This window comes from Numida meleagris, chromosome 7 (genome assembly GCF_002078875.1).
Source record: "Numida meleagris isolate 19003 breed g44 Domestic line chromosome 7, NumMel1.0, whole genome shotgun sequence".
In the NCBI taxonomy this organism is placed as follows: Eukaryota; Metazoa; Chordata; class Aves; order Galliformes; family Numididae; genus Numida; species Numida meleagris.
This window is the reverse complement of record NC_034415.1, coordinates 1,960,193-1,968,929: the sequence shown is the minus strand read 5'-3', so window position 1 is coordinate 1,968,929 and position 8,737 is coordinate 1,960,193. Positions and strand designations below refer to the sequence as shown.

Genomic DNA, 8,737 nt, shown 5'->3' with positions numbered 1-8,737 from the left:
CTCTTCTCTTCTCTTCTCTTCTCTTCTCTTCTCTTCTCTTCTCTTCTCTTCTCTTCTCTTCTCTTCTCTTCTCTTCTCTTCTCTTCTCTTCTCTTTTCTCTTGTTGCGTCACTGATTCCTGTGTAAAATAAGTGTATCGAGTGAATGTGCTGCTGAATATGCCTCAGATCATTCAGAGGAAGCATGTATTTGCAAAGATGTGTAACTATAATTTTCATAAGTAACGTATGCATTGGAGGGTGTTACTTTTAGTAGAAAAGGGACTGATAAAATAGGTTTACACATCTCCATGGAGTTCATTTTATGATGTCTTTCTAAAAAGCTAGAAAATGTTTGTCTTGCGTCTATGTATGATTTCAAATGAAAAAAACATACTCAGTGCTCTACTCCAGCCATACAAACAGAAACACAGACATGAGTATTGAACTACAGAGAGCTGTTGAGCACAGAATTGAACTCCAGCCAACTCCACCCCCAACTCTGTCTTAAAAACAGCTCGGCTTCAGTTTCACATTTCTGTATTAGGCTTGTGTTTAGATGTGTTACACACATTTAAAAAGAAATGGCAGGGATTTAAACTGCCTTGAGGTTAGGACTCAGTAAGAGGAGCAGTGGCTCTGGCCAGAGGAAGGACATCACAGTAGAGTCCTGGTGGAAAAAGATAAAAAGGTGAGAGTAAGAGAATTTCAATCCTGAGGCTGAATAGGAAGTAAATATATGTACTGTCAATGGCAGGACAAGGAAAAATTCCAAAAAGTGAAAATGAGAATTATTTAGGAGTTTTCTCTAAAGAGACAGTGCTGCTGCATAAGAAATACACAGGCTGTGAAGTAAATCTCTGCTCATAATGGAAGTAACCACACACTTAGCTTGACATCTGCCCATTTGCTGCAGAACTTTCATGTCCTCCTCATTTCCCTGACCTGGGCAGCTGCTCCAGGAGGAGAGAGATTTTCTGTGTGACAGGTTCTGTCCATCAACTGCTTCACAGACAAGAGTCGTGGTAGACCATCAGGCTTCCCCCAACTGTTTGTTAAATTATAAAGATTTCTGGGATTTTCTAGTAACCTGAGCCACTGAGCATGCCAGCTATTGGGTTGCGTTTTTTTTAAAAAGAAAAACTGGGTGGGTTAAAACAGGTCTTAAGTGAAATTGGGACCCAAACGTGATCAACAATGGTTTTACTAGTTGGAAGCAAGGCAGGAAGAAGGATGGCAAAATGTTTTAAGTATTTTCTTTTCTTTTTTAATTTGTTTCTTTTTTTCCAGCTTTCAATGAATGCAAAAGATAAATAAATCTTTCAGTCACAGAGAAGGGCTGTTCTTCCCATTTTTCCAGAAAAAAGGGAAGAACAGAAGGAAAGAGAAGGCACAAGTGGAAATGCTGTGGGAAAGACAGTTATCAAGAGAAATGGGACAAATTTTAGGCTTAAATTCAAGATTTCCAAAACAGTCATCTAAATTTAATCATTTTCACCACTGTCCTCACTTCCAAAATTCGTGAGCACTCCTGCTGTGTGATCAGTAACTTTGAAAATTGAACCATCCAAATAACAGTTTAGGTGTAACAGTAGAGTTTCCTTATAAAATCAAGAAAGCCTGCTCAAGAGATTCAGTTAAATGTCTAACTTCTCGAGGGTAGTTATCCTAAACAATTTTCCAAGCCATGCAAAACTACGGTGTCATTATTTATGGGAATTCCAACATGTTTCAGAAACTCTTGGGTGTCAGCAAAGAGGAATATGTTATTTGCTGAAGGGCTCTCTAAGCAAAGTTGTTAAAGCCAAGGACCTTCAAAAGTACTTTAAAGGAAGGAGGAATTACCAGAACTTCAAAACCTGTTTGGATTAGGGGTTCTACAAAATCCAAGATGGTTATTTTCCTGCACTCATTTTTCTGTTTATATTTAGATGGCCTTCTTGGCATCAGTAATTCTTAATTTTACTGCTATTTAAAATAGACTCCACCGCATGTGAATATTTGATTGGATTTTAATATTGTCATGGTACTCTCTGCTAGTCACAGGGCTACAGCACAGCTTTATTCCTTTAAATATGGTTAAAGAGCACTTGTTGAGTCTGTAATGCTTTATTAAATGTTTAAATGCTCCTAATTTCATAAACAAATGCTCTGGCATACTTTCACTTTTAGTGTAGAAGCTCCTCGCATGCAATTGTTGACTGAAATCACTTTCCCCAGTGACCCCCAGGCAGCCTTGATGTACCACATCTCTAATTTCTGATTGTGAGTCCAGAAGTCAAAAGCAACAGGAGATAATTGTTTTATTTTCAGTCTTTGTTTTAATTTGCAACTTTGAAGTTAAATGCTTCCAAAGTTGCCAAATAGTGCTATTGCCTTTTTAATTGCCTAATGTGAGAAATGTTTGCCAAGTGCCTTAGTCAGTGAAGAAATACTGCAATTTACTGATTAATAAAAGCCTTCTGTAATTTAGTTTGATGTATCATACTGATCCAAGGAAAATGTCCTTTGACATGGCCTCTTTTACAGTCTTTGATTACTTGAATACAGCTATTTATCTGTTTTAGATCTATTTATGTTCATATAAGTGCTTTAACAAAAAAAAAAGAAAAATTAAAAAACCATAAAATTCAGCCTTGCATGTGGATCTTCTGCATGACTTGAGCTGCATAATTGTACATTTAGTTCTAAAAATGGATGAGTTACACAAGGGAACACTAGCCTGTGGCCATGGTTGAAAGTGCATATTTCTGTGAAATATTCAAATGTGAACCCGAGTTTCCAGAGTGAAAATGGAGATTTATGTATTTGATAAGACCTGGAATTGGCTGCGTGTCATACAGTGGACCTAGATGTCATGTAAGTCACAGGAAAGCCATGGACACTAGTAATAGAAACATAGAATCATAGAATCACCAAGGCTGGAAAAGACCTACAAGATCATCCAGTCCGACAGTCCTCCTATCACCAATAGTTCTCTCTAAACCATGTCCCGTAAAGTAGATGTAGTACACAGTCAAGTATTGCTGAAAGAATAACACAGTGTTGGCTGTCAATGGAAACTGTCCACTTCATTCTAGCTTTAGATATGGATGACAGCTGTTCAAAATGTTATGAGTTTCTGTTTGACAAGCATTTGGAAGGAAAATCAAACTTTTCTCACGCAGAAAGGGAGGTTGGTTGTCTCAGAAGAAAAGCATTTCTGTTATTCCTCGACTCTGATCTGGATGGAAAAGAATGGCCAACTTCATCTAAAGTCTGCAAAGATTTGATACTTATCATAGTTGAAATGTGAAATTAATGATAAATTATTCTTATCTATTTATTGCTTTTGGTTCATGGATACTAACAAATTTCACGAAGATAGGAAAGTGAATTCACAGGGATGGGTTGACTGAAACATAGCAAAGTTAATGCCTGTTTTTTCAAGGTTTTGAACTGCCGTAACTGCACGTGAAGTAAACTTATCTCCATTCCAATGTATTTCCTAATAAGCTTTCAGTAACTTATCTGCTGGGGAGGGGAGGATGACAAAAGGAGGTGAGTTCTGTACAACAGAAAACATTTTGGAGGGAGTTTGCCTAGGATGTGAGGGAGGATTTGTTTCTCTGTCACTGTTTAATGCCTGTGGCCAGCAATGGGGCAGGGGTTGGGATCTGCAGTCTACATACTGTGTTTTCTTTTCTGCTTTTAATGTAAGACTAGCAACGTCACCTTTAAGCTCCAAGCTGAGTGCTGTCCTCTCCCAGGCTCAGCCTTGCAGCCATGAGCTACTTCTGTGTAGGCAGCAGCTCTGGCTCCTCTGCATCCCTCTACGCAAAGATCACTTTGAAGTGATTCGTGTACCATTAGTGATATGTGATTAGCATTTTGAAAATGCTTGTTCTAAGGGACTGTCACTGTAGGTTAATCGGATGCGTATTAAACTAATTACCAAAAAATGTATGTGGGGAGGCAGAGAAAATAAGTCTTGGTAGTAACTCAAAGTCTTAGGAACAAAACTGCTGAAGGCAGAAGAGATTATTGGTTATGAGCTTAGATAATAACAATTTATGAATCATCGTTTGTAAGTCAAAGTTCAGCTTTGCCAGTGAACAAACCCATATGATTAAAAAATCATTCACTATTTGAAAATGGGGTCCAAGTTCCTCACAAGTTGGAGAATGCACTGCTGACTGTGCATGGATTAGCTGTCCAAGTGCTCTTGCTGGCAGTATCTGTATGATTTGGGGATCTGTGGCAAACACCAGCATGAAGAGAAGAGGAGAACAGAATGCTCAGAGGTGACCTTCTCGCTCTCTATAGCTGCCTGAAGGGAGGTTGTAGTGAGCTGGGGGTCGGCCTCTTCTCTCTTGTAATTAGTGACAGGACGAGGGGGAATGGCCTCAAGTTGTTACGCCAGGGGAGATTTAGGCTGGACTTTAGGAAATACTACTTTTCTGAAAGAGTGGTCAGGCGCTGGAATGGGCTGCCCAGGGAGGTGGTGGAGTCACCGTCCCTGGAGGTGTTCAAGAAACGTTTAGATGTTGTGTTGAGAGACATGGTTTAGTGGGGTTATTGGTGGTAGGTGGATGGTTGGACTGGATGATCTTGTAGGTCTTTTCCAACCTAGCTAATTCTATGATTCTCTGACTCTATGAATAACAGAACTTGTGACCATAGTGATAAACGTTTGTTATTGTACCATCGTGGATGTTCTGACTGTCATGCCTCTCTGCTGGAGAATGTTGGAATTCCTTTAAAAATTAAAAATTTTAAGTATCAGTGTCCTTACTTGATAAGCATTACATCTACCATTTGAAATCCATAGCAATCTTCCTCTTAAAGCTTATGTAGGAACTCATCTTGGAACTAAATATTGGTGGCTGTCCTGATTACGAAATGATTACTTGAGGTATATATGAGCATAATAAAATCCTATCTAATGCTCATAAATCTATAATTGATCATGAGCTAAGTCATGGGGGAAAAATATAAATATTGATCATACTCGGGAAGTAGATGGCAATATTTTACTTTCCTATCCCCAAAACCTAAAACCTCAAAGTTAAGAAAGAAAACCTTAAACTGATTTAAAAAGAAACATATGGGATAGAAGGAATGTATTTAAATATAGAAGGATAATTCAGCAAATGGAAATGGAAACGTAGAAGTAATAGAAAGTTTATAAGGGAAGCAAAAGAACTAATATAAGAGTCTGTGGTCAATATAGAATGGTAATACATTAAGATTAGAGGAACAAAGCCATTATATTCCATTACTAGATGTAAGACTAATGTCCTTATTGCAGGGAGGAGAGAATGTGTTCAATAAATGTTTCTGTGCTACAACTAGGAAAGAGGTAGATGATGTATTCACGTGATAGCTTGATGAAAATTCTTCCATTCCTGCAGTTATTAAGGAGCATTTTAAAACAGCACTGGCTAATTTAACAGCAACAAATTTCTTCTGGGAGTTTTAGAAAATGTCTCATGAACTTTTTTGACAGTAACTTTTATTTTTAATAGTTCTTGGAAAACTGTGGAAGTTTCAGCGGCCTAGAAAAAATCTTGTGTTTTCAAATGGTTTATAAGTCTTGTCAACATGACTTCAGATGTAGGAGAAACAACAGAATGGCCTGCATGACATTGCTTTGGTACAGGATGAAACGATGTTACTGTAAATAATATTGTTTAACAGAGCTTCCCGGTTTCTGTTAGGCTAGTTCATTTTATTTCCAAAATTTTATCAATAAAATTATAGTACTAATCTGTTTTGTAAAGCCTTCATCTTAAACTGGCACTAAAGTTTGGTGATTGAAGTTGACGTGACGTGTACTAAATGAATTTAAACAGGCAGGAGCCAAAACTGAAGTGTAAATAGGGACTCATCACAGTGCTTGTTTCCCTCTGAACGTTTGAACCTTAGAGTGCCATTTCACATTTCATCCATACATATTTCAGATAAGTCTATATTAGATGTGATAGTGTAGAAAATATCAAAGTACTCTGAATCTGAAAGATGAGAAAATTGTAGCTAAATCTGATAGACTATAAAGGAAGAATTTGTATCAGATGGACATAAATTGGGATGCTCTCAAAGTAAGAATCTTGATGTGCCCTCTGTGAACCAGGGAGCCTTCCCAGGACCATTATAGGCTGCTCTGAAGTACATCAACCTGTACTAGTACATCAATGAAGAGGCCAGTGTGTCCCTCAGACACCCTTCTTGCCTCCAGCAGTTCATATCAGTACAGAAGCTGATTCAGGACTCTAAAAAGGTCCCGCAGACACCACTGCCATCAGATAATTACTCTACTTTTCATTCTCTGTCCTTAAAACAACTTTGTATGCCCAGCTGCAATGCATTTAGGAAAGAAAAGGATGATTATGTTGACCAGGAACACCTTATTTTTCAATTCAGATATCAAGGCCAAACAGCTTTTAAATCCTATTTGAACTGCTTAACTTGTTAAGAGAGATTTTATGTTAAATAAATGAAGTCCTGATTTTCCAGGGAATAACTCCTTGCAGCAGGCACGGTGAAGATGATAATGCACGTGGTGAAAGGTGGTACTTAGATTTTCCTGGATTGATTATAGAAATTTGAAGCACTTCACAACTGTTTGGGTTATAGTGATATGATTTTGTAAGTATGAGTGAACTACTTTCTTTACCCCAAATGACTGGGTGCAGTTCAGAAGACCACAGTCTCTGAATTAGCTTTGACATCCAAGACCTCTCTAAGAGAAAAAGTTGAACTTGAATACACTATGCTCTATTAAAAACAGCTTCATACATAGTAAGCCTTGGCAAGTTCCACAGATATTTTTGTCCCTTCAGTTCCATCTAGGGATGTGCTATTTTATAATTGTTTTAATTGATAACATTTTTAGAGCTTCCTTAGTTATTCACATGTAGGAGTGTTACAGCCCTGTGTTTTGTTTACTGCTATCTTTTGTTGGGAGTTTCCTTGCTTGTTGGCTGTGGAAGGTGTGCAAATTCAGTCAAGATGGAGAAAGTAGATTAAAAGACACATTGTGTCCTGTAGAATTAAGACATTTTAGTCTTTAATCTTAAGTAAAACCCATTCAGATGGAAATTAATTTTCCTCTTTTTGTCTGAGGGAACATAATACCTGACAAAAACAATCTTGATGCATCTGCATTTTGTTTTGGTTTGGAGACAGAACCATGGTTCTAAATTAAATGAACACCTTCGGATGTAGATAATTAACATCATTTTTATCATAGCAAGATGGTGTTTCTCATATATAAACTGACTACTTTCTTGGCGTCTATTTGCCTTAAAATGCTCACCTCACCTAATAGTTTAGAAATTCCAAGGACAGCAGAACTCATTTTCCGGCTGACTTCAGTTCCTTGTGTAGCTGTGGAAGAGAACTCTCTGATCCTTTTTTGAAATATTTAATTTATACCTTCTGTCTATCCATGCATAATGATAACATTTTTGACATGTCTTATATAAAACACTCTTGTAAGAAACCTGCATCACAGTTTGTGAACCCCATGGACTCTCCGTGGAACAATAGCCTATTAAAACAATATCTAAAGATCACTTCAGTCTTCCCCACATTTATTCTGCAGTATGTAATACGACTGTGTTTTTACGCAGGTTTTGTTTCCCAACCTAGAATAAATTAGGATTTATCACTAAAGGAACATACATGAAATCGGTGAAAGGTTTTATGATTTCATTAATATTGATTGTACCGTACGTTATATGATGTTTCCAAAGCCAGTTCTGCTGGAAGCACTGAAAAAAGTCTCCTTCAAGATGCCCTTATGAACATGTGGATGAGTTCAGAACAGTGGCATCTCCCAGCGCCACCAGGGCTCCCCACACTGCCACACTCAGCCGGTGGTCTGGCTCTGCTCCATGCTGGCACTAGCAGCCACAGAGTGTGTAAATGGCCACCAGTGCTCAGCAATAACCCACAGCCCCAGGGTAAGGAGTATGTGTGCATTGACTCGATGGTCTCTTGAGGTCCCTTCCAACCCCTGCAATTCTGTGATTCTCTGTAGTATAATGTCAGTGTTCATTCTCTAAAGACTGGTTATTCTATACTTTGTCTGATTTTAACGGTGATGATGAATTTTGTCATGTTTGCCACTTGCTGGAGAATGTGTCTGTTAGCCTTCAGCAACATGAGATGTAGGAGGTGACCTGCCCTACCTTACCTCCACGAACCAAGTGGCAATTTCAGTGCGAGCACTTGTATGGATTTCAGTGTCACTGGCTTAGCACCCAAAATAGGGACATGCAGTAACAAGGCCCAGACTGCCTTGTTTCTGACACTGGAAGTTGAGGCTGTGTGGGTTAGGATCCAGTCTGCAGTAACAGTCTGGATAGGCTGTTAGACTTTGCATGCAAGCTTGGAGAGCATCACTGAGGTCTCAGTGTAGTATGTCCTATGTTTCTATAGATGTTAACCATGGACATGCAAATGCATAGTATGAACTGCATTGCCTTCTGGAATGTCCTCACACTAAGGGGTGCATTTACTTTATAACCCTACTGAAGTCAGCTGCAACACGTACCTTGTTTAACTGGTGCAGAATTTCACCCTCATTATATTTTTAATTTCGGAATGCAATTTATTTAAGTATTCTTTAGTTACATCTTCTTGCCAACAATATACACCACTATGACTGGAGGTACATTACATCTGGATTATTATGCACATTAGGTAACCCTGCAGGCTGTGCGTCTCTATCGAGTAGTCACAGGGAATGGTATAGCCCACTTATATGAAAGTAT

The 8,737-nt window shown here is 38.4% G+C and overlaps 1 long non-coding RNA gene across 10 annotated transcripts in view; it reads left to right on the top strand.

The window, feature by feature from the left end:
• LOC110402498 overlaps window positions 1–8,737 on the top strand; it is a 267,102-nt gene that overhangs the window by 155,579 nt on the left and 102,786 nt on the right. The window lies entirely within an intron of this gene.